General features: G+C 40.1%; 1 long non-coding RNA gene across 5 annotated transcripts in view; it reads right to left on the reverse strand.

Moving 5' to 3' along the window:
• The window catches only part of LOC145447834 (uncharacterized), a 232,404-nt gene extending 211,916 nt beyond the window's left edge, over positions 1 to 20,488 (reverse strand). For 2 of the 5 annotated variants that reach the window (XR_013917715.1, XR_013917713.1), the window contains exon 1: positions 19,377 to 19,391. This is a non-coding gene — a long non-coding RNA (uncharacterized LOC145447834). Of the gene's footprint in view, positions 1 to 19,376 lie in introns of all 5 variants that reach the window. The other 3 variants (XR_013917717.1, XR_013917716.1, XR_013917714.1) reach the window with 3 other exon arrangements.
• Between the last annotated feature and the right edge of the window lie 5,360 nt (positions 20,489 to 25,848).

Below are 25,848 nucleotides of genomic sequence, written 5' to 3' on the forward strand. Positions count from 1 at the left end.
TACATTCGTAACTCCCCTCAGTATTGTTACAATTGGCGTTGACGTCGCATGGAAATTCGTACGAGCTGTGGCATTCATCCAAATCGCAATAGGTTCCGTTACCACTGTAGCCCGTTATACAATTACATTCGTAACTCCCCTCAGTATTGTTACAATTGGCGTTGACGTCGCATGGAAATTCGTATGAACTGTGACATTCATCCAAATCGCAATAGGTTCCGTTACCACTGTAGCCCGTTATACAATTACATTCGTAACTCCCCTCAGTATTGTTACAATTGGCGTTGACGTCGCATGGAAATTCGTATGAACTGTGACATTCATCCAAATCGCAATAGGTTCCGTTACCAGTGTAACCAGTTTTACAATTACATTCGTAACTGCCCTCAGTATTGTTACAATTGGCGTTGACGTCGCATGGAAATTCGTACGAGCTGTGGCATTCATCCAAATCGCAATAGGTTCCGTTACCACTGTAGCCCGTTATACAATTACATTCGTAACTCCCCTCAGTATTGTTACAATTGGCGTTGACGTCGCATGGAAATTCGTATGAACTGTGACATTCATCCAAATCGCAATAGGTTCCGTTACCAGTGTAACCAGTTTTACAATTACATTCGTAACTCCTCTCAGTATTGTTACAATTGGCGTTGACGTCGCATGGAAATTCGTATGAACTGTGACATTCATCCAAATCGCAATAGGTTCCGTTACCAGTGTAACCAGTTTTACAATTACATTCGTAACTCCCATCAGTATTGTTACAATTGGCATTAATGTGGCATGGAAATACGTACGAACTTTGACATTCATCCAAATCGCAATAGGTTCCGTTACCAGTGTAACCAGTTTTACAATTACATTCGTAACTCCCCTCAGTATTGTTACAATTGGCGTTGACGTCGCATGGAAATTCGTACGAGCTGTGGCATTCATCCAAATCGCAATAGGTTCCGTTACCACTGTAGCCCGTTATACAATTACATTCGTAACTCCCCTCAGTATTGTTACAATTGGCGTTGACGTCGCATGGAAATTCGTATGAACTGTGACATTCATCCAAATCGCAATAGGTTCCGTTACCACTGTAGCCCGTTATACAATTACATTCGTAACTCCCATCAGTATTGTTACAATTGGCATTAACGTCGCATGGAAATACGTACGAACTGTGACATTCATCCAAATCGCAATAGGTTCCGTTTCCACTGTAACCAGTTTTACAATTACATTCGTAACTCCCATCAGTATTGTTACAATTGGCATTAATGTGGCATGGAAATACGTACGAACTTTGACATTCATCCAAATCGCAATAGGTTCCGTTACCAGTGTAACCAGTTTTACAATTACATTCGTAACTCCCCTCAGTATTGTTACAATTGGCGTTGACGTCGCATGGAAATTCGTACGAGCTGTGGCATTCATCCAAATCGCAATAGGTTCCGTTACCACTGTAGCCCGTTATACAATTACATTCGTAACTCCCCTCAGTATTGTTACAATTGGCGTTGACGTCGCATGGAAATTCGTATGAACTGTGACATTCATCCAAATCGCAATAGGTTCCGTTACCACTGTAGCCCGTTATACAATTACATTCGTAACTCCCATCAGTATTGTTACAATTGGCATTAACGTCGCATGGAAATACGTACGAACTGTGACATTCATCCAAATCGCAATAGGTTCCGTTACCAGTGTAACCAGTTTTACAATTACATTCGTAACTTCCATCAGTATTGTTACAATTGGCGTTGACGTCGCATGGAAATTCGTACGAACTGTGGCATTCATCCAAATCGCAATAGGTTCCGTTACCAATGTAACCAGTTTTACAATTACATTCGTAACTTCCATCAGTATCGTTACAATTGGCGTTGACGTCGCATGGAAATACGTACGAACTGTGACATTCATCCAAATCGCAATAGGTTCCGTTACCAGTGTAACCAGTTTTACAATTACATTCGTAACTCCCATCAGTATTGTTACAATTGGCATTAATGTGGCATGGAAATACGTACGAACTTTGACATTCATCAAAATCGCAATAAGTTCCGTTTCCACTGTAGCCAGTTTTACAATTACATTCGTAACTCCCATCAGTATTGTTACAATTGGCATTAATGTCGCATGGAAATACGTACGAACTGTGACATTCATCCAAATCGCAATAAGTTCCGTTTCCACTGTAGCCAGTTTTACAATTACATTCATAACTCCCATCAGTATTGTTACAATTGGCATTAATGTCGCATGGAAATACGTACGAACTGTGACATTCATCCAAATCGCAATAGGTTCCGTTACCACTGTAGCCCGTTATACAATTACATTCGTAACTCCCATCAGTATTGTTACAATTGGCATTAACGTCGCATGGAAATACGTACGAACTGTGACATTCATCCAAATCGCAATAGGTTCCGTTTCCACTGTAACCAGTTTTACAATTACATTCGTAACTCCCATCAGTATTGTTACAATTGGCATTGATTTCGCATGGAAATAAGTACGAGCTGTGGCATTCATCCAAATCGCAATAGGTTCCGTTACCAGTGTAACCAGTTTTACAATTACATTCGTAACTCCCATCAGTGTTGTTACAATAGGCGTTGACGTCGCATGGAAATACGTACGAACTGTGGCATTCATCTAAATCGCAATAAGTGCCGTTTCCTGCATACCCTTCATTACATGAGCAAAAATAACTGTCCTCGGTATTGGTACAAGTCGAATTTTCATGGCAGTCATTGCCGTACGAACTGTGGCATTCATCCAAATCGCAATAAGTTCCGTTTCCAGTGTAACCAGTTTTACAATTACATTCGTAACTCCCAACAGTATTGTTGCACTTGGCATTAATGTCGCATGGAAATATGTACGAACTGTGGCATTCATCCAAATCGCAATAGGTTCCGTTTCCAGTGTAACCAGTTTTACAATTACATTCGTAACTCCCATCAGTATTGTTGCACTTGGCATTAATGTCGCATGGAAATACGTACGAACTGTGGCATTCATCCAAATCGCAATAGGTTCCGTTACCAGTGTAACCAGTTTTACAATTACATTCGTAACTTCCATCAGTATTGTTGCAATTGGCATTAATGACGCATGGAAATACGTACGAACTGTGGCATTCATCCAAATCGCAATAGGTTCCGTTACCAGTGTAACCAGTTTTACAATTACATTCGTAACTCCCCTCAGTATTGTTACAATTGGCGTTGACGTCGCATGGAAATTCGTACGAGCTGTGGCATTCATCCAAATCGCAATAGGTTCCGTTACCACTGTAGCCCGTTATACAATTACATTCGTAACTCCCCTCAGTATTGTTACAATTGGCGTTGACGTCGCATGGAAATTCGTATGAACTGTGACATTCATCCAAATCGCAATAGGTTCCGTTACCACTGTAGCCCGTTATACAATTACATTCGTAACTCCCCTCAGTATTGTTACAATTGGCGTTGACGTCGCATGGAAATTCGTATGAACTGTGACATTCATCCAAATCGCAATAGGTTCCGTTACCAGTGTAACCAGTTTTACAATTACATTCGTAACTGCCCTCAGTATTGTTACAATTGGCGTTGACGTCGCATGGAAATTCGTACGAGCTGTGGCATTCATCCAAATCGCAATAGGTTCCGTTACCACTGTAGCCCGTTATACAATTACATTCGTAACTCCCCTCAGTATTGTTACAATTGGCGTTGACGTCGCATGGAAATTCGTATGAACTGTGACATTCATCCAAATCGCAATAGGTTCCGTTACCAGTGTAACCAGTTTTACAATTACATTCGTAACTCCTCTCAGTATTGTTACAATTGGCGTTGACGTCGCATGGAAATTCGTATGAACTGTGACATTCATCCAAATCGCAATAGGTTCCGTTACCAGTGTAACCAGTTTTACAATTACATTCGTAACTCCCATCAGTATTGTTACAATTGGCATTAATGTGGCATGGAAATACGTACGAACTTTGACATTCATCCAAATCGCAATAGGTTCCGTTACCAGTGTAACCAGTTTTACAATTACATTCGTAACTCCCCTCAGTATTGTTACAATTGGCGTTGACGTCGCATGGAAATTCGTACGAGCTGTGGCATTCATCCAAATCGCAATAGGTTCCGTTACCACTGTAGCCCGTTATACAATTACATTCGTAACTCCCCTCAGTATTGTTACAATTGGCGTTGACGTCGCATGGAAATTCGTATGAACTGTGACATTCATCCAAATCGCAATAGGTTCCGTTACCACTGTAGCCCGTTATACAATTACATTCGTAACTCCCATCAGTATTGTTACAATTGGCATTAACGTCGCATGGAAATACGTACGAACTGTGACATTCATCCAAATCGCAATAGGTTCCGTTTCCACTGTAACCAGTTTTACAATTACATTCGTAACTCCCATCAGTATTGTTACAATTGGCATTAATGTGGCATGGAAATACGTACGAACTTTGACATTCATCCAAATCGCAATAGGTTCCGTTACCAGTGTAACCAGTTTTACAATTACATTCGTAACTCCCCTCAGTATTGTTACAATTGGCGTTGACGTCGCATGGAAATTCGTACGAGCTGTGGCATTCATCCAAATCGCAATAGGTTCCGTTACCACTGTAGCCCGTTATACAATTACATTCGTAACTCCCCTCAGTATTGTTACAATTGGCGTTGACGTCGCATGGAAATTCGTATGAACTGTGACATTCATCCAAATCGCAATAGGTTCCGTTACCACTGTAGCCCGTTATACAATTACATTCGTAACTCCCATCAGTATTGTTACAATTGGCATTAACGTCGCATGGAAATACGTACGAACTGTGACATTCATCCAAATCGCAATAGGTTCCGTTTCCACTGTAACCAGTTTTACAATTACATTCGTAACTCCCATCAGTATTGTTACAATTGGCATTGATGTCGCATGGAAATACGTACGAGCTGTGGCATTCATCCAAATCGCAATAGGTTCCGTTACCAGTGTAACCAGTTTTACAATTACATTCGTAACTCCCATCAGTGTTGTTACAATAGGCGTTGACGTCGCATGGAAATACGTACGAACTGTGGCATTCATCTAAATCGCAATAAGTGCCGTTTCCTGCATACCCTTCATTACATGAGCAAAAATAACTGTCCTCGGTATTGGTACAAGTCGAATTTTCATGGCAGTCATTGCCGTACGAACTGTGGCATTCATCCAAATCGCAATAAGTTCCGTTTCCAGTGTAACCAGTTTTACAATTACATTCGTTACTCCCAACAGTATTGTTGCACTTGGCATTAATGTCGCATGGAAATATGTACGAACTGTGGCATTCATCCAAATCGCAATAGGTTCCGTTTCCAGTGTAACCAGTTTTACAATTACATTCGTAACTCCCATCAGTATTGTTGCACTTGGCATTAATGTCGCATGGAAATACGTACGAACTGTGGCATTCATCCAAATCGCAATAGGTTCCGTTACCAGTGTAACCAGTTTTACAATTACATTCGTAACTCCTCTCAGTATTGTTACAATTGGCGTTGACGTCGCATGGAAATTCGTATGAACTGTGACATTCATCCAAATCGCAATAGGTTCCGTTACCAGTGTAACCAGTTTTACAATTACATTCGTAACTCCCCTCAGTATTGTTACAATTGGCGTTGACGTCGCATGGAAATTCGTATGAAGTGTGACATTCATCCAAATCGCAATAGGTTCCGTTACCACTGTAGCCCGTTATACAATTACATTCGTAACTCCCATCAGTATTGTTACAATTGGCATTAACGTCGCATGGAAATACGTACGAACTGTGACATTCATCCAAATCGCAATAGGTTCCGTTTCCACTGTAACCAGTTTTACAATTACATTCGTAACTCCCATCAGTATTGTTACAATTGGCATTAATGTGGCATGGAAATACGTACGAACTTTGACATTCATCCAAATCGCAATAGGTTCCGTTACCAGTGTAACCAGTTTTACAATTACATTCGTAACTCCCCTCAGTATTGTTACAATTGGCGTTGACGTCGCATGGAAATTCGTACGAGCTGTGGCATTCATCCAAATCGCAATAGGTTCCGTTACCACTGTAGCCCGTTATACAATTACATTCGTAACTCCCCTCAGTATTGTTACAATTGGCGTTGACGTCGCATGGAAATTCGTATGAACTGTGACATTCATCCAAATCGCAATAGGTTCCGTTACCACTGTAGCCCGTTATACAATTACATTCGTAACTCCCATCAGTATTGTTACAATTGGCATTAACGTCGCATGGAAATACGTACGAACTGTGACATTCATCCAAATCGCAATAGGTTTCGTTTCCACTGTAACCAGTTTTACAATTACATTCGTAACTCCCATCAGTATTGTTACAATTGGCATTGATGTCGCATGGAAATACGTACGAGCTGTGGCATTCATCCAAATCGCAATAGGTTCCGTTACCAGTGTAACCAGTTTTACAATTACATTCGTAACTCCCATCAGTGTTGTTACAATAGGCGTTGACGTCGCATGGAAATACGTACGAACTGTGGCATTCATCTAAATCGCAATAAGTGCCGTTTCCTGCATACCCTTCATTACATGAGCAAAAATAACTGTCCTCGGTATTGGTACAAGTCGAATTTTCATGGCAGTCATTGCCGTACGAACTGTGGCATTCATCCAAATCGCAATAAGTTCCGTTTCCAGTGTAACCAGTTTTACAATTACATTCGTAACTCCCAACAGTATTGTTGCACTTGGCATTAATGTCGCATGGAAATATGTACGAACTGTGGCATTCATCCAAATCGCAATAGGTTCCGTTTCCAGTGTAACCAGTTTTACAATTACATTCGTAACTCCCATCAGTATTGTTGCACTTGGCATTAATGTCGCATGGAAATACGTACGAACTGTGGCATTCATCCAAATCGCAATAGGTTCCGTTACCAGTGTAACCAGTTTTACAATTACATTCGTAACTTCCATCAGTATTGTTGCACTTGGCATTAATGTCGCATGGAAATACGTACGAACTGTGGCATTCATCCAAATCGCAATAGGATCCGTTACCAGTGTAACCAGTTTTACAATTACATTCGTAACTCTCCTCAGTATTGTTACAATTGGCGTTGACGTCGCATGGAAATTCGTACGAGCTGTGGCATTCATCCAAATCGCAATAGGTTCCGTTACCAATGTAGCCCGTTATACAATTACATTCGTAACTCCCCTCAGTATTGTTACAATTGGCGTTGACGTCGCATGGAAATTCGTATGAACTGTGACATTCATCCAAATCGCAATAGGTTCCGTTACCAGTGTAACCAGTTTTACAATTACATTCGTAACTGCCGTCAGTATTGTTACAATTGGCGTTGACGTCGCATGGAAATTCGTACGAGCTGTGGCATTCATCCAAATCGCAATAGGTTCCGTTACCACTGTAGCCCGTTATACAATTACATTCGTAACTCCCCTCAGTATTGTTACAATTGGCGTTGACGTCGCATGGAAATTCGTATGAACTGTGACATTCATCCAAATCGCAATAGGTTCCGTTACCAGTGTAACCAGTTTTACAATTACATTCGTAACTCCTCTCAGTATTGTTACAATTGGCGTTGACGTCGCATGGAAATTCGTATGAACTGTGACATTCATCCAAATCGCAATAGGTTCCGTTACCACTGTAGCCCGTTATACAATTACATTCGTAACTCCCATCAGTATTGTTACAATTGCCATTAACGTCGCATGGAAATACGTACGAACTGTGACATTCATCCAAATCGCAATAGGTTCCGTTTCCACTGTAACCAGTTTTACAATTACATTCGTAACTCCCATCAGTATTGTTACAATTGGCATTGATGTCGCATGGAAATACGTACGAGCTGTGGCATTCATCCAAATCGCAATAGGTTCCGTTACCAGTGTAACCAGTTTTACAATTACATTCGTAACTCCCATCAGTATTGTTACAATAGGCGTTGACGTCGCATGGAAATACGTACGAACTGTGGCATTCATCTAAATCGCAATAAGTGCCGTTTCCTGCATACCCTTCATTACATGAGCAAAAATAACTGTCCTCGGTATTGGTACAAGTCGAATTTTCATGGCAGTCATTGCCGTACGAACTGTGGCATTCATCCAAATCGCAATAGGTTCCGTTACCACTGTAGCCCGTTATACAATTACATTCGTAACTCCCATCAGTATTGTTACAATTGGCATTAACGTCGCATGGAAATACGTACGAACTGTGACATTCATCCAAATCGCAATAGGTTCCGTTTCCACTGTAACCAGTTTTACAATTACATTCGTAACTCCCATCAGTATTGTTACAATTGGCATTGATGTCGCATGGAAATACGTACGAGCTGTGGCATTCATCCAAATCGCAATAGGTTCCGTTACCAGTGTAACCAGTTTTACAATTACATTCGTAACTCCCATCAGTATTGTTACAATAGGCGTTGACGTCGCATGGAAATACGTACGAACTGTGGCATTCATCTAAATCGCAATAAGTGCCGTTTCCTGCATACCCTTCATTACATGAGCAAAAATAACTGTCCTCGGTATTGGTACAAGTCGAATTTTCATGGCAGTCATTGCCGTAAGAACTGTGGCATTCATCTAAATCGCAATAAGTGCCGTTTCCAGTGTACCCTTCATGGCAAGTGCACAAATAACTGCCTTCGGCGTTGGAACAAGTCGAATTTGCATGACATTCATTTTCGTATAAGCTGTGGCATTCATCCAAATCGCAATAAGTGCCGTTTCCAGTGTACCCTTCATTACAAGTGCACAAATCATTCCCATCACTGCTGGTGCAATTTGCGTTGTCGTCACATCGATCACATTGCAGTTCTACAAAAATATACTTAACTTCAGACATGAGCTTTAATGATAGGTTTCAAGTCCAAGTCGAGTCAATACAGAAATTGACTCGAGTCGAGTCGAGTCATTTCCGTATTTTGAGAATTAAGGGTGCGTGAAATATTTCACCATCAGAAGGGAGGATGTCCTAAAAAGTTTGATTACCACTTTTCCAAGGTATATACTTCCTACTTTCTTTCTTATGTTCAATTTCTGGCGCGACAGCCCGATCTGAAGGCCCACGCAGTTTGAAAAGTTTCAACTGCTAAACATCACAGTAATCCTAAACGAGATTTACATAATTCGGATCACGAGAGTGATTTCAGAAAAGCCACTCCAGTTTAATTATTTTAGAATTTTTTATATAGTGCGGCCCGCGAATGAATTCAGATGTTGAATGCGGCCCGCTGGCTCAAAAGTTTGCCCAGCACTGGTCTATGTCCTCCAGGTACTTGACCATCTGAGTCATTGCATTGGCTTTAATTGAACTTTGCTTCGATTGTTTGCTTGTATAATTGAAAAGTCTTGTGTACTTTGATTGCGGAGGATCTATTACACCTTCATTACTGGATCATTTTGTGCAATGCATTGCTAATATGTACCATTGTCTGTTGTGTTTACGGCGGCATGTCTGATATCAGACGAGTGCATCGAAAGCAGTGGTGATAAATAGCCATGGCGGCAGAATTCGTCAGATGCGTCGATCTGGCCATTACGATTTTCAAATTTTTCATCTTCAAGTCATATAAAATAAGCCGAGTCAATGACTTGGGTCGAGTCATGCGTAATGACTCGAGTAAAAGTCGAGTCAATCCAAATATTGACCCGAGTCGAGTCAGTTTCCTATTTCAAGAAAATGACTCGAGTCAAGTCGAGTCACAAAGAAATCGTGACTCGAGTCTGACTCGAGTCATTACAACCCTGGGCATAGCCCTACTGATAACTAGGCTATATTGATCATATCATTACCAAAGTCAAATAGAATCAGCGTTAGATTTACCTTCATATATTGGAACAGATCAATAGCAACTTGAACGTAATGAATACTGTGTCATAGCAATAGAAATGTGCAATTGTCGAAGAATCCATTGGTGTTACTTGTTACAGCTGTGAAGCGTAGGTTACGACTATTTAATACTGTTCACATTTAATTTGCGATAATATCATATATAGCGGTACCAAAGATGACACAGGATGTAACCAACTATATACATCAAGGGGGCGACACATTGCCAATGGCGGTTGGCATACCGACCTATGCTTAGATATCTAAATAAGCTACGCAACGCAAGCTACGGCCTTTTGATAGTTTACTATTTCTCCTACCAGTTTGATAGTTCGTTGCGTCCATGTCTGTACCAAGTCACGTCATTCCGAGTCACAAAAGTCATCTGATTGTAACGTTTGACACGACGAGTACGAGTACGAGTAATTCTACAGAAGGTCGCGCCCAATTCCAAATCACAATTTCTAGTAACGAATCATCAACGGGTCATGTTTACCATCATAAACAAGTAATGCCACGTGATAGTTGATCTTCCACTGCGTGGTAACTTTTGAAAGTGATGTAATAGTGAAGTTTGATGAGTAGTTTCAGGCTTCTGGAGTAGTTTTAGAGCGAATTTTCGAAATCCAAAATGCCGTCGCGGGCCGCACAAAATGCTCTTGCGGGCCGCGGGTTTGAGACATCTGGTATAGTGGGTCGCGCAATTAAATTTGCGTGAAAAGTGGGTCGTGAACTGGAAAAGGTTGGGAAGCACTGCTATAGGGCAACTGGGGCATTGCCCCACTTTCAATTCTGTTCTATAATAATGGTTTATAGACGCACAGCAATGATACATATCGATCACTTCGAAAATCACATTGGCTTGTGCTTTCGCTTGTAAATGCCTGTAGTGAAATGCTCAGCGAAAACCGAAATATCTTCTTTGTTTTCGCTTCGTAAATGCCTAACTGGGGCCTGCCCCGGTAGCGCTCATACGAGCTTTCCCTGTTTGTTTCCTTAAAGCCACTCACAATAAAGAAACGGTGGTTTACTTTCTCTTATTCATCAAATTACCGACCATGCAGGGCAATTATGCGAGTTGCCCCGCCAGTGTGATGTGCCAATGGTATCTATATCAGAACTCCGTTGCCACCCTATGCGCTGAGTCGACCTTTGCGGGTATAGGTCGATTTTGATGGTGTTTTGCACAATGATAATTCTTGAAACTTGGTATGATATGTCTTGATGTTGGTGTTTAACACAGCTCCAAGTTTCAGGGTTGCTATCAAGGATTAGGGTGGTAATTTCGTTTCCAAATTCGAGTGTGTGGGGATTCGTCATGTATTGCAAACAGATTTTAGTCAAAAACTAGTATTGGTCTCCGTCGATTTTGACGACGTTCCATCCCGAGATCGGTCATGACATTTGGAATGGCATGTCTTAATTTTAGTATCGAACGCTGTGCCAAGTTTTGAGTTTGTCACTGAACTATGAGGGGTGGTAGTTTCAGTTCCTGAGTCGAGTGAGAGCTGACTCGTCATTTATCATCATTTTAACAGATTTTACGCAAAAGCCGGTATTGGTCTCTATTGATTTTAACGATGCTCCATAGCCCAGATCTGTCATGAGATTTTGCATGGCATGTCTTGATTTTAGTATCGAACGCTGTGCCAAGTCTCAACATTGAATTAGGGCAGTAATTTCGTTATCGATGTCGAGTATGGTAGAGATGTGCGCTGATCTGACACTTACCCACCGCATTGCGGATTTCACGCAAAAGCCGGTATTCGTCTGTGCTGATTTTAGCTGTGTTTCATACCGAGATAGATGATGGTATTTCGAATGGTATACGTCAGGGGTGGGCAACATACGGCCCGCGGGCCGGATCCGGCCCGCGAAGGGATTTTGTCCGGCCCGCGGACAGTTTTCCGTCTTATATGATAATGTGGCCCGCGGCTACAGTCTGCCGAGATATCCCGCTACTTACTTACTACGTCAAATTTTAGTGACTGTATGTTATTTGCATGTATGCGCAGCGTGCGAGTGGAGCTTGCACGTAAGTTCGTCGAAGCGAGAAGGTTTGCATTATCGGCATTTACGATGTACTCAACCCTAATATCGTTTGTGGTAATCATGGTGTTGGTAGGATCATTTACACCAGACCGATATTTCTATATTTTATTCCGTAACCGCCGACTTGTAGCACGGCACGCTTGTAGGCTTTTGTGAGACACCGCTTATGCCAGGGGTCGCCAACTCTAAACGGGTCGCGGGCCACTTCAAATTTCGTGTAGATGCCGCAGTCCGCATGAATTTAATATCGAGATAAAATAGGCCACACAGATGAACAACGACGCTATCTCATCACCTACTCAGCCCTAATGAATTGATATATTGGTAAATTTGGGGTACCGGGCTTATCGAACACCTTGAAATATTAATTAGGGATTGCACCGTGAGTTGATTGAGCACAGCATAGTGTCCTATAAGGTGTGTACACAAGCAAATCTCACGGCTCAGTGAAATAGGTCTACGTCACACTTTCCCTTCATTTTCTCGCGGTAATAATTGCGAAAATATAATTTCTATTCTGTTCGTGGTCCTGGAACCCCCCAAAATCAGCTTCGAATGTTGCATTGTAACGGAGTTTGGCCTTGTGACGCAACGATGCCGCCTGGGAGCAGGTGAGGAGCAGGGTAAATCGCATGGCTGTGTCACAATACAAAACTCCGTCACAATGCAACATTCAAGGCTGATTTTGGGGGTTCCAGAACCTCGAGCAGAATAGAATTTACATTTTCGCAACCAGCACCGCGGTAGCTTTCGATTGATCCCCGTTATATCAAATTTAATGATCGGCAAGTCGGTCAAAAACTACCGTCTAATTGCCTCTGACCAAATGGAAAGTGTGACGTAGACCAAATGGAAAGTGTGACGTAGAACAATTTCACTGAGCCGTAAGATTTGCTTGTGTCCACACCATATAGCACACTATGATCAGAGACAAGCAGACATGGCGGCACCTGTATGACAATGCTGTTCTCAAATCCACATTATATCCTCGTCATTATCGGCGAGAAATGGCTTTGAAGTGACACTACTGACGTTAAAATCCAATCATTAAATACGATTTATTCCTTGTGTATGTGGATAAATGGGCGAATAATGTGTCGATTCAGCAATCCGGCCCGCCAAGTACCTAATTTTCCTGTATCCGGCCCGCCGACTGGAGAAGTTGCCCGCTCCTGGTATACGTCGATGATATGATGTTACCGTTTACTAAGTTTCTCGGTTTGCAATCAATTATTTATTTATTTTTATGTTCTCCAGTGTGGGTTTAACTATGAACTTTACAGCCTTCAATCCATTTGGTAACGATCCGCATTGTCAAGTGCGATAGCTATTTCGTTTCCGATGTCGACAAACAGCACTTCACTTGATCAACCAATACCTCAATATTTTGTACGCAAAATTCGCTGTTGGCTGTATTGACTTTTTCGGTGTTCCATACCGAAACGGGAGATGAGTTTGCGTATCCTGCATCTCGACGATGTCATCTAACAGTGTTCGAAGTTTACGGCTTTCATTCACATATTTATTCGGTAATCTATTTTTCAATATCGATTTCGCAGCAGAATTACAGAGACAGGAAGTCGTATGTGTTGTGTCAAAGTCTCCATTGCTAAAGCATCTGTTCTGCGCCAACTACGAAGTCACATTTTCACGTCGGAATACACCATTATGACGTCATGAACACCAGAGGTTCTCAACCTCCGGCCCGCGACGTTTTTTGTGCCGGTCCGCGAGGTATATTAGGATTTTGTACCATAATTTCAAGATGCAAGATGTCGAAGGCTTGTCCATTTATAAAATAAATAAAACGTCCAATTTAAACTGTCGCAGAACTTCGTGAGGTAAGATTAGGCCCGGAAACATGTTCAAGTTGTCTCCGGTGACAAAATACGAGCGACTCGCTGAGTAACAGCTGACGCGCTAAACCGCCCAATTCGTACGATCATTCGTTTCCTATTCATTAATTTTGTGGATGACCAGTTATCGCTGTGGCAGGGTGTTTTGCCCTTAGTAGGCAAAGTCTTGTAGTGGTGGGAAGTGAGAAAGATGGCTCGACAAGGGGCTTGGTCCTTAGGGCTCTTCGAAAATGACCTTTTTTTCTCAAATCGCACTGGCTACTTGATAAAATTGTTAGGTTACCTAATTTAAGCCCACACGCCGAATTTGGCTCAATTCTAACCAGTTGCCGCATTGCTACAGGAGAAGAAAGTTTTTATTTATTATATAAAAATAAATAACAAAAAATTTGAAATTTTTTTGTTCACCCCATGAAAGTGTTGGGTTGTCTATAGAAACGATGTTCACCAAATTTGGTTCAATTCCAACCAGTACAAGCGGAGATAGTGCCGTCGAAAAATTTGGATTTTAATTAAATAGTATTTACGTTGGGCACCACTATACTAAATACTTTAATAATTGGTCACCATAAATACTATTTTATTCATAATCCAAATTTTTCGACGGAGATAACTCCGCTTCCACTGGTTGGAATTGAACCAAATTTGGTGTGTCGGCTTAAATTAGATAACCTAACAATTTTATCAAGTAGCCAGTGCGATTTGAGAAAAAAGTCATTCTTGAAGAGACCTATTGGTCCTACTTCAAAACACTTCATCTCTGGATATTGTCGAAGAGAAGAATATTATTTGAGTTGGCCCGGTTGGTTAATCCACGGCCATCGGCGTGAAATCATATTATCTCTATTAGGGCTCTTCAAAAATAACTTTTTCTCTCAAATCGTACTGCCTACTTGACTGAAAATTGCTAGGTTACCTAATTTAAGTCTACACACCAGATTTGGTTCAATTCCAACCAGTAGCCGCATTGCCACAGGAGAAGAAAGTTTCTATTTATTATGTAAAAATAAATAGCAAAAAATTTGAAAATTTTCTGTTCAGCCCCTGAAAGTGTTAGGTTGTGTATAGAAACGATGTTCACCAAATTTGGTTCAATGCACGATTTTCATTTTTGCTCACGAGCGCCGCCATTATGGCCAAGGGATGGCGGTCGGTGAATCTTGCTTCGTGCTCGCAGATGGCAGTTTTGGAGTTGGTTTCGCTATTTATCTCCGCGAGTTGTCGATATGATGCAGTTCAGGGTATCGATGCTAACTTATGATAAATAAATAACACGTTTATTATTAGCAAGGAATCTTTTTTTAGCGAAATAAAGTCAAATTCAGCAGTTTTGCGAAGTCTTCGGTACTGGTTTGTGACAACACGAGAAGTCGAGAACATCATGGCATATTAGCTTGACTTCTAAGATAATAGCGCATATACATTTGTAAAATGGCTGGTCATAACGGATATATATATGTAATTTAAATTAGTGAATTTATTCCTGTAATAAAGTTTTATGTTTGATATTGGCAGGTTGATTTCTTGCGAAGAACTTTTACGATAAACAATCTATATATTATTATACTATATTGCCTGTGAGATAACAGACATGAATGCAGATGCGGGATCGTGGACTATGGCAGGAAGATCACACTATGACTGTTGTGTTCTGAAATGCAACAACGACTCAAGAAAGGCTATGAATCTATGGTTTCACATGAAGAAATGGATATAAAAAATTAGATCTGTAGTCGGGTTGAATTTGGATGTGAGTAAATTACCAGAAGTGTTTCAATCCGATCATACTCTCTCTTGTTCTATCGTGATAATGTTGCTATTGATTTTTGTCTAGATAACTGGAAATACACGTGTTTGTGGGGAGCATTTTAATGACGAGGATTATAGACTAAAGTCTTACGGACGTCACTATTTGAAAATTTGAGCAGTTCCTGGGATATTCAAGTGGATGAAGTCAACAACACCATCAAGAAGGGTGTTGCACAAGCATCAGAGGTGAGATCAATGTAAACTGACATGATATGAGGCTACAAATTACTTTCAATTCTTAACAATGACTGGTACATGGTAGATAGGTATCTTATGTGTGAGAGATTCATTGCATTGCAGCCAAAAATATAACTTGCACAACTCAGTATCAGGAAATATGTCGAAGGCGTGCTTGGCCGTTCTAGAATCGCGAAGTATTTCTGGTTATTATGATTAGTGCAGAAAAATCCCGAGCTCAATCCCAAGCTACTGTATCTCCAGAACAGCGACAAACATTATTAGTGATATTTGTATGTGGCAAGCTGACAGACTTTTTATCCAATTCGGCTCATTTGTGATTCAGGTGATTGTTTACTTTAATTTTTTTTTCTGTACTTGGTTATGCCACCAGCACTAATTATTTAGGAAAAGGAGCTCTATTACTTGAAAAACTGCCATTGTTAGTTGATCGTAAATATACCGTAACCATGAATGTTTTCATTTCTGTCGGCACGTTATTAATGCATCTAGCTGTATTGGTAGTGGACATTATACTCCAGACGAAATTCCTGCTCCATGTAGCACTGATCAGATTCCACATCTGCAACAGCCATTGTGAAGAAAAATCATCTAAATCAAAGGGAATAATTCAGGATTTAAGTAACGAGCTGGAGAAGCTGATTTTGTGCACGATTCAAGGCATCCGATGATATATGTTTCTGTATTATTCTGCATTTTCAAGTTATGGATTGGTTTTGAAGTTTTTGATACAGTCTCATCAACAGCTGCAACTGTTCCACTTTTATTAGCTGTTAAAAATTATCTCAAAAGTGGTATATTGAAGAATTTCAAGCAAAGGCAAATTCAAAAACTCTGCCAATGTTGCAAGACGAACTGTTTTCATTTGTTTGTCGAATTCACCAAGGCTTTGGAGTGAAAAACCTTGGTGTTCGATTCAACTTGTCTACAGCATCTGTTAGCGGGTTATCGATAACTTGGGCAAATTTTTCATATTTTACTCTTGGGAAATACAATTTGGCTGAGTAGAGAGAAAATTGGAGAACATATGCCCCAATCCTTCAGATGGGGAAATTATGGTAGCACACATGTTAATAATGCCTGATTGGTATCCCGCCACATGGCCATAGTGGCTACATAAACACAAGTCGAGTCTGCTTTATATCGCTAAGCCTTTCATTTATCTGCTCGATAAACAAAACAAGTAACATTCAACAGTTCTGTTGGGTATTGTATATTGACAAATTTATCCGCCATTTGCTAGGAGCTAGCCAGTTATGCACAAAGCTATCCGGTACACAACTGGGAGTGAGCGGCTTGGTGTCAACCGTGGAGAACAAAGTCTAAACCCAGGTAAAATGAAAGATCTCCGGGTCGCCATGATCCTTTCATATCCTGCAAATGGGCAAGGTGTCCTTGACAGTTCTAGTTTTATCATCAGATTTCGAAATATCCTTGTCGATCATCGATGGTCCGTGTCGTTGAGGCACATCTGCACGTGGAACATAAAATACTACAGCAGTATATGGTGCACTTGACAATCATCGAACTGGGGGAGTGCAACTGGGAATATTGCAACGACAGCAATTTTTAGTCACATTGTAAAGCTTCGTATTTGTTTATTACTAAACAATTTGTTGACTAGTTATTTGATTTTAGTTGCCAGCACAATTTTTTGTTTTGACAATATGCTATATCAAGCATTGACCCCAACAGCACTGCTGATACTGACATGCTCGAACTCGTCAGGATCACAGACAGAGGTGGTCAAAGTAGTCAAGAAAGCTACTCAAGTAGAAGTAGAAGTACCGACGAAAAAATCTACTCAAGTACGAGTAGAAGTACTTATTTCATAAGCAACCTAAAACTACTTGAAGTAGAAGTAGAATTGACTGACTTTAAATCTACTCAAGTAAGTAAGTAGTTGTGAAAAAGAACCTAATTCGTTCACATCGATTGTCAAAAAGTGCAAATTGAGCTATGCGAAAGGTTCCGACCTTCATTCATATTGATGCATACCAGGAGGTATCCAATTTTCGACATCATAAGCATTCGTCCGCATCATGGGATGAAAATAATGGTATTGATATGGAAATGAGATACTAATCCTCTGTTTTCTCGAAGAGCATGTTTTAGAAAATATGGTATGGCGTCCTCCCCCATATTATAAGGCCCGTAGTTTAGTCGAAGAGCAATACGGAGAAGTCGTATAAGGTACGGTGTAAACACTTCTGCGATTAGTATACGTTAATAAAAAATATGGTTGACCGTAAAAAGGCCATATTGTGTAGCTTTATATCTGTAAATTAAAGGCATTAGTACACTTGCTTTTATACTTCATCATGTATGTTATCCAGACAAAAGAACCGATATCAATTAGAACTCAAAAGGATAATGGGAATTGAAAGTGAAATATAAATACTACTTCTTAAAGCGGAATATGTATTTCATGTCTTCAGTCCAGAAAGTTTCAAAGGTGGTATGCTAAAAAAGCTCTAAAGCAAAAAGTCTGAGTCCACTTTCCCTGATTAGAACACGCCATGGACATGCTACATTACGATATAAGTAAATGTTAGCTTGCGAAACATCAGTTTCAAACGTTATGATGAGCCATATATACTGTGATGAAATATTTCATGTAGGCGAAGGGCGACAATGTGGTGTGAATGGAACCACGCCAACCCGCTACCTAAATTATATTCACTGATACTATCGTGAAATTATACTGGTTACTCCGTATCCACTACGCGCAAAGCGAGACGAAAATTCGGGGCATTACTCAACTTTTATGAAAATTAATTGTTGATACTCCGTGAAAACAGCCCCGAAACTCCTCAGGCTATCTTCCTGATTGGAGGATTGAACTACTTCTACTTGACAAACTGAAAATAGCGAAAAGTAAGTAAGTAGATCACAAAATATTACGAAGTAGAAGTAGCGAAAATCAGATCTACTTCAGTAAGTACCAAAAGTAGAGGAATGCTACTTGAGTACTTCGAAAAAGTAGAAGTACTTCGTTACTGACCACCTCTGATCACAGATGATACTTGTAAAGTCGCGAAGTCTATTTCTTAAAGCCAGTTAGGAGCCTATAATTTGAGTGCTTGAACAAATATATATTTTTTTTTAGGGGTAACCTGGTGGAACCGCAGTAAACCACCACCCCGTTACGCTTGTGGCAGCCACAGGCATTACACCGTGTGACTATTGCCACAAGCGCCTTTTAGGTCACTCTTGGGTAGAAGGTACCCGAGAGCTCCCTTAAGGTTGCTTCTTTGTTGCTACTATTTTACCTTCATCAGTTTCTCTCTGTTTTAGGTGCAAGTAGCTGTCACAAGCAGGCCTTGGCTGGGGGCGTCTGCGGAGGCTTGTCCCGCCGCCACCGTACTTGTGACTGGGATACTGACCAGGCAAGCTGGTTCAGATCCCGGGTCGGAGCATGAAGGCCTGATGGCCATACTTCTCCTGGGTGTGACAGTGATTGGAAGTATCGGTTGTACCGCTAGGGTTTCGCACCGGCCAGCGTCCAGTAAGCCAATGCTTACCTTAATACAACCAAATACTCCAATGAACAAATCTATTTTTGTTTTTTCGGTCGCCACAGCGATCCCAATTTTATTCCAGAAAGAATTTCAATACAAATAAAAAGGAATATATCTATCTCTGTTTCAGACACACTTCACCATTCAGAAAATTCTCAGACACAGAATATTCATTCACGCACACGTTCATACCATACCATTCACACAATTGAAATTCTTCCAGTCCAGGTTCTTCTTTTCATCTCGTCGGTCATCGTCAGTCCAGTGTTCATTGAATCGCCCATCCGTTCGTCCATCCGTCCGTCGTCCATCCGTCATCAGTATTTCGTTTGTAGTGTTTCGAAATTTTTATTCAATTGGTTCCCGTTTCTTCAATTCGTATACTTTTCTTGTCATTGTCGTTGGTTTTCTTCCGTATTATATGTCGAATTTATAATTTTATCTCTGCTTCTCTTCTTTTTTATATTAATTCACGTTTGCATTACTAACATCCATGGTTATTCGGCCGTATTTGACGGTTGACTAGGCTGGAGGCATGATTTCGCTTATGATTGTTCTCTACACAATCGAGACAATCGGCGAAGTCGTATCGCATTATTTCGCGTGTCTGGGGCAATGCAGCTTTCCACTTTGCGACAATCGGCGTTATTTATCTAATTTTACTCGTAATTTCTACAATTTTAATCCAAAATCTATTTTAAAGTTATTATATTGTTGTTCTAATCGTGATCTATCGTTTGACATAACTTTTATTGAAAAATTCCAAGATAAGATTTTTGAGTACCGGAACTGGTACTCTGTTTAATCCATTTGTAGCCACTGCTACCAAATCTGGCTGTTTCCCTAAAATCTATTTATCTTCTTCTATCAGGAACGCTAGTTCGTTCCTGAATAGAGTTTCATTATTCGAATTATCAAATTTCTGTACTCTTTCGAAAATTTTCTTCAGAATTTTGTCGACTGCTGCTCTTAAGGCCAAATTATAATTTGTTACTTTCTGGTTGATTTTGTCAAAGCCAAATTTTCTCTTCATTATTTCTGATTTGATTATAGTTATTACTGTCCAATCTGTTCTGTTTTTATTATTATTGTTATAAAATATTGCATCTTTTGTTAATTTTCTATTCTTCATCAGTCCCTTGAGTTTGTCAAAAATATCTTTTGCAAAACGACATTTGAAGAGTATATGCTCAAGATTCTCCTCTCTATGGCCACAGAATTTGCAATCTGTGATCGGCAATCTTTGTGACCCTATATTATATATGTTCAATCTTCTGATTTCTTCTCCCAAGAAGTAGCCCTTGGCTGCCACTCTTAGATTCAGGATTCTTTCCTTATTTGTTAAAGGATTCTTCTTTCTGTTATCTGTCGTTATTTTATCCCAGTCTACCTTTTCTCCTGTGTCCAGGGTTATTTCTGGGAGCACTGGAGTATCTTTGTATCTTATTCTATCACACATATCTTTGTGTTCTGCTTCTTGCCATTCCTGCCTGTTCCATTCAAGCCTCCCCGCTGAACTCAATATGCCCCTCCACCCCGTTGTAATTATGTCAATATGAGGCGATGAGTTGTTGTACAACTTCTCATTTATTTTCTTGAGCTTTGAGCCAAGGATATAAATGGCCTCGTCATGCCAAAACTCCTTTGGCTCTGTCAAGTTCATTATTATTTTGTATTCCTCTATTTTGCATGCTTCAATCTTGCTCTTGATGCATGTTATTTTTAAGTTCCCCATTCGCTCCCTGGAGAGCAAATGCTTTCTCTTTATTGGCTCAATTTTCTCTGGGGCCCAGAGAAACTTGAATAAGAGTGATTCCATTTGTTTTTTGATCTTTTCAGGTACTTCGACTATCCTGGCGTTGTGGATAATCTTCGAGGCTGCTAAACTGTTTATAATGACCGCTTTGCCATACCAGGTGAGTTTTCTGTTTCGGTAAGTATGTGTAATTTTTTTGATTTGTTCTAATCTTTTGTTCCATGTTAGCTTTATATAATTTTTCCCAAATTTTCGACCTAAAATTTCTACTGTTGGCGAAACGTATTGTTTGAGTTCTTCTTTCTGAATTGGCTTGGTGGTTAGGATTTCCGTTTTCTTCTTATTAATTATTTGGCCCGTCGCTTTCGCAAAGCAATCTAGGTCCTCGAATACTGCATTCACAGATTTTTCATCTTTGACAATGGCCGTCAAGTCGTCAGCATATTGCTGTAGGCGCAGTTCTTCCTTGCCTATTTTTATTCCTCTTATGTTGTCGTTCGCCATGATTTTCCTGGCTAGCGGATCCGCTGCCATGGCAAACAAGCACATACTGAGGGGGCATCCTTGTCGGAGCCCCCTAGTTATTGGTATTTTGTTTGTCAAGCTTCCGTTGACTTGTACTTTACTGTACGACTGGTCGTACAGTTTTTTTATAAGTCTTCGTATTCCATACGGGATACCATAAGATTCCAATATCTTATGAAGGTATCCGTGATGGACCCTATCAAAGGCCTTTTCTTGGTCTATGGATAATACAATCAGTTCCGATTCCTTCCTGTTGGCTTGATCTAGAGCTGCTTTTATATTTCTTAGTGCATCGGATATATGTCTGTTTTGGATTCCACATTTTTGCGTATTTAATATTAGATCTTCAGTAACCATTTTTAGTCTGTTTGCGATAATTGCTGTTAATATTTTGTAATCTAAATTCAATAAGGTTATGGGTCTCCAATTTTCCAATTTTTTTGCATCTCCTTTTTTATATATGAGTTTAACTATTCCCTTGTTCCATGTTTGGCAGGTATCTCCCAGGAAGATTGCATTATTGTACAACTCTTCCAGGTGGTCTTTGAGGTCCACCCAGAAGGTTGTATAAAAGGCCTTCGTTAGCCCATCACTACCCGGTGTTTTTCCGCTGCTCATTCTTTTTAACGTATTTTTTATCTCTTCCTTGGTTATAGGCTGTTCAAGGAGAGTGTGCTCCTCCTCCTCCACCCTAACTTCTTTGATCAAGTCTAAGAATTCTTCTTGGCCTTTCTCGTCTAACCCGGTCTGTGCCTTCCATAAGTTATTATAGAAGTCTTGGACTCGTAGCTTGACTTCTTGTGGCTCCTTTATTTGTTTTGCTTGTTTATCTAGAATGCTATCTATTTTCTGTAAGGAGTTTCGCTTCTTTAGTCGATCAAAGAATGATTTCGTTGGCTTTTCACCAATTTCTTTATCTTTTATTTTAGCTTTAACTATCGTGAATTCGAGTTTTCCACTCTAATTTCTTTAATTCATTTTGTAGGTAGATTTTACTAATTTTATCGCCGTTTTCTTCGGCTATCTCTATCTGTTTGTCTAATTCTTTTTTCTTTCTTTTTTCAGCTTTGCTTTCTGCCTTCTCGTAAGCTTGCAGGGCTGATTTAATCTTTTTCTTTAAGGCGTCCCACCACCTCGAGATATGAGTATAGCTGTGTTTATTTAATCTCATGATTTCTATGATTTCTGTTATATTACTTTTCGTTTGCTTGTTATTTAAGATTGATTCATTGCATTTCCAGGTTCCTTTACCCCATCGTTCTTGCGAATGATTTATTATGCTAATTTCCATGAGGTAATTGTGGTCTGATAGTGGATTAATTCTATAGGTGCATCTCACTACCTCCTTTGTTAGGGCATCTGTGGCATAGGCGTTGTCTATTCGCCTTTGTTGATTCCCTGTAGTCTTCGTGAATATTCTTCTGTATGGATTTCTCCAACGAAAAATATCCTGGTACTCATTAACACTAATGAACTCTTTCCAAATATCTCCGGCTGTTGTGTTTTTAAAGTTATGATTTATTTTGGCGTCTAATTTATTTATTATCAAATTGTAGTCTCCAATAAGTAGTGTGCGTTCTCCAGCATTAATTAGTTTTCTTGTCAAATCTTTGTAGAAGTTGTTGGTTATTTTTGAGACCCCAGGTGGGGCGTAAATATTCCAAATTTCTAGTTTTTCTTCTTTGTTCTTCAGAGCTAGTCTCTGCACCCTATTTCTAATTATTATTTCTTCTGTGACATTGAATTCTTTCTTTAGCGTAGACCTCATCAGTATTACGGTACCTTGGTAGTAATTCTTACACTTCTTTGGATTGTCCACCCAGATGTCATTTATATCCAAACAGTTCATATATGCTTCATACTCGTTGTTACTGCACCACAATTCAATTTTCTTTTTATCGATTCTATGCACTTCTTGTAAGCAATAGAAATCTTTTTTTGTATTTTTTTATCATATTTGCTATCCTATTCCACTTTCTCATTAAACCATTGATGTTCACTGATAGTATTTTTTTTGCCATTTTGAGCTCTTGGTTGGGACGGTTCATTTCTATTTATTTTCAATTGAGTTATTTACATTCCTTTTCTTGCTGTTACTTCTTCTCCTTACGGCGGAAAGTCTTTTTCTTTTGTTTTCTACCCGTGTGAAGCCATCATCTCGTTTAGGAGTCGTTACTTGTGTATCACTATCCTCAGTGTCCTCTGAGTCCGAAGCTCCTGAAGAGGAGCTCAGACGTTCCAATACATCCTCAACCATCTCATTCGCTGCCTCATGCGTGCTTTGTTCTTTATCCTGCTCCTCTGATTCGACATCGGATGCTAGGTTTTTCTCTGTTTCACTGTTTACTGTGTGTTTTTGTATATTTCCCAATGCGGGGAATTCTTTTTCAAGTTCTTCGCATTGATCTCTTGTATGCCCTGTTTTATGGCATTGGTCACATTGTACAGTTTTGCAATTCGTGGCCAGATGGTCCTTTCTGTTGCACTTTGTGCAAGTTTTCGGGGGCTGCGCCCTTTTTTCTACTGTTGGTGTATATACTTTACAGCTTGCTCCATCAATGTTGATGAAGGCCGGTAACTTTCCTGATTCATATTCTACCATTGCCACTGATCTGTATCCATTGTGGAGATTTAGACCTTTGTGGTAGAGTTTTTTTATTCCCACTATAACTCCGGCTTTCCACTGATCCAGTGCTTTCGCAACGGATTCATTGGAAGCTTCAGACGGCACTGCGCGTATATTGATTACCGACGGCTGGTCTCTAGGTTTCATGAGCGTGTAGCTCTTTCCGTTGTGCTGGATTTTAGAATTTTCATTTAGCAGCGCGTTTCTTGCATCTTCGTCTACCATTGTGAGATTGAAGACGTCAGGTCCAATCTGGAAGGCTGCTTCCATTTTTTGTTTGTATGATTTTAGCTCATCTTTTTGGTTGAAGATATCTAGTATCTCTTTCAAATTTATTTCATTGTTTCCTTTGATGTCGACCGATAGTGGTCTTTTACCATGTAATTTTGGATATTCCATTATTTGTTTATCCTGTTTCCAGGTTCTTCGGATCTCACATCTTCTGCACGGTGTCCAGGACGAACCGCAGAGCAAGTTTCACGGATTCAAGGTAAGTTTCAAGGCTTATTCTAACAAGAACTACGCCTTTTTGATATAATTTTTTTTTCTCTTTCGGCCTTCCGCCATAATTTATTGCTTTAAAATTTCAATACAAATAAATTCAATATATATATAGTATTGCAAAAATCGAATTTTTTCATCTTTCAGGATTCGTCATCCCTGCACGTCGTCGTCCGGTCCGGGCACGCGCTCGCTTCGTCATCCGTTGTCGAATCGGCATCACTTGTTACGAGCAAGGGCTCTTCACGCGGCTCGTCGTCGTTTGCAATTTCGTCGTGTTTCGAGCTCGGGCTCGGTTCGTCATTTTCCCTTCTTTCGACAGGTTCGTCTGTTTCGATCGGCTTCAGGTGATCATCTGGTCGGTCGCTCGTCAGTGGTGGTAGGAGGTGCATTTGATGAATTCCATTCTTTTTCATCATAAATTTTGCGATGTTCTCTTTCCATTTCTTGATGATTATTCCTTCTTTTGGATTTTGGTGCACGTTTTCCAGTCTTTTATACGTTTTTGTTAGTATTTTTGCTACTGTACTTTCCTTCCAAATCTTCTCCTGTTTTATCATCGAGTTTTCAATGTCTAAGCTTCTTTTAGTTTTTAATATCCTCTTTTTGTAAACTGCTGTTAGCGTCGTCACCATGTCGACTCGATCGCCCTCATTGTATAGAATTGTTTCATTCCCAATCTTATCTATACCTATCACCTTTTCGGCCTTCGATAGCACGTCTCTTGTCGTTGAGCAATATAGGAAGACATGTTCGATGGTGTCAGTCTTTCCACAGAATTTACAGCGGTAAATTTCCATTCTACCATTCCTCACCCTCAACATTCCTCTTCTGTATTTCAGGTCCCCAAATATATATCCGTTGTTTGCAAGTCTGAAATTTATTTCTCTTTCTTTGTTCGTTAAGTATGTTTTATCATTGCTTTTTATTTTGTCTACTTTTAGCCAGCAACTGTTTGTTCCTGTATATTCGTTTTCTTTTTCGTGCTGTTTAGTTAGGTTTAAGTAGAGTGACTTGAAAGTCGTTTCGCTCCATTCATCTCTATTCCACACCAGCTTTTTATTCTC

This window comes from Botryllus schlosseri, chromosome 10 (genome assembly GCF_051294905.1).
Source record: "Botryllus schlosseri isolate E-star chromosome 10, Bs_hap1, whole genome shotgun sequence".
Taxonomy (NCBI): Eukaryota; Metazoa; Chordata; class Ascidiacea; order Stolidobranchia; family Styelidae; genus Botryllus; species Botryllus schlosseri.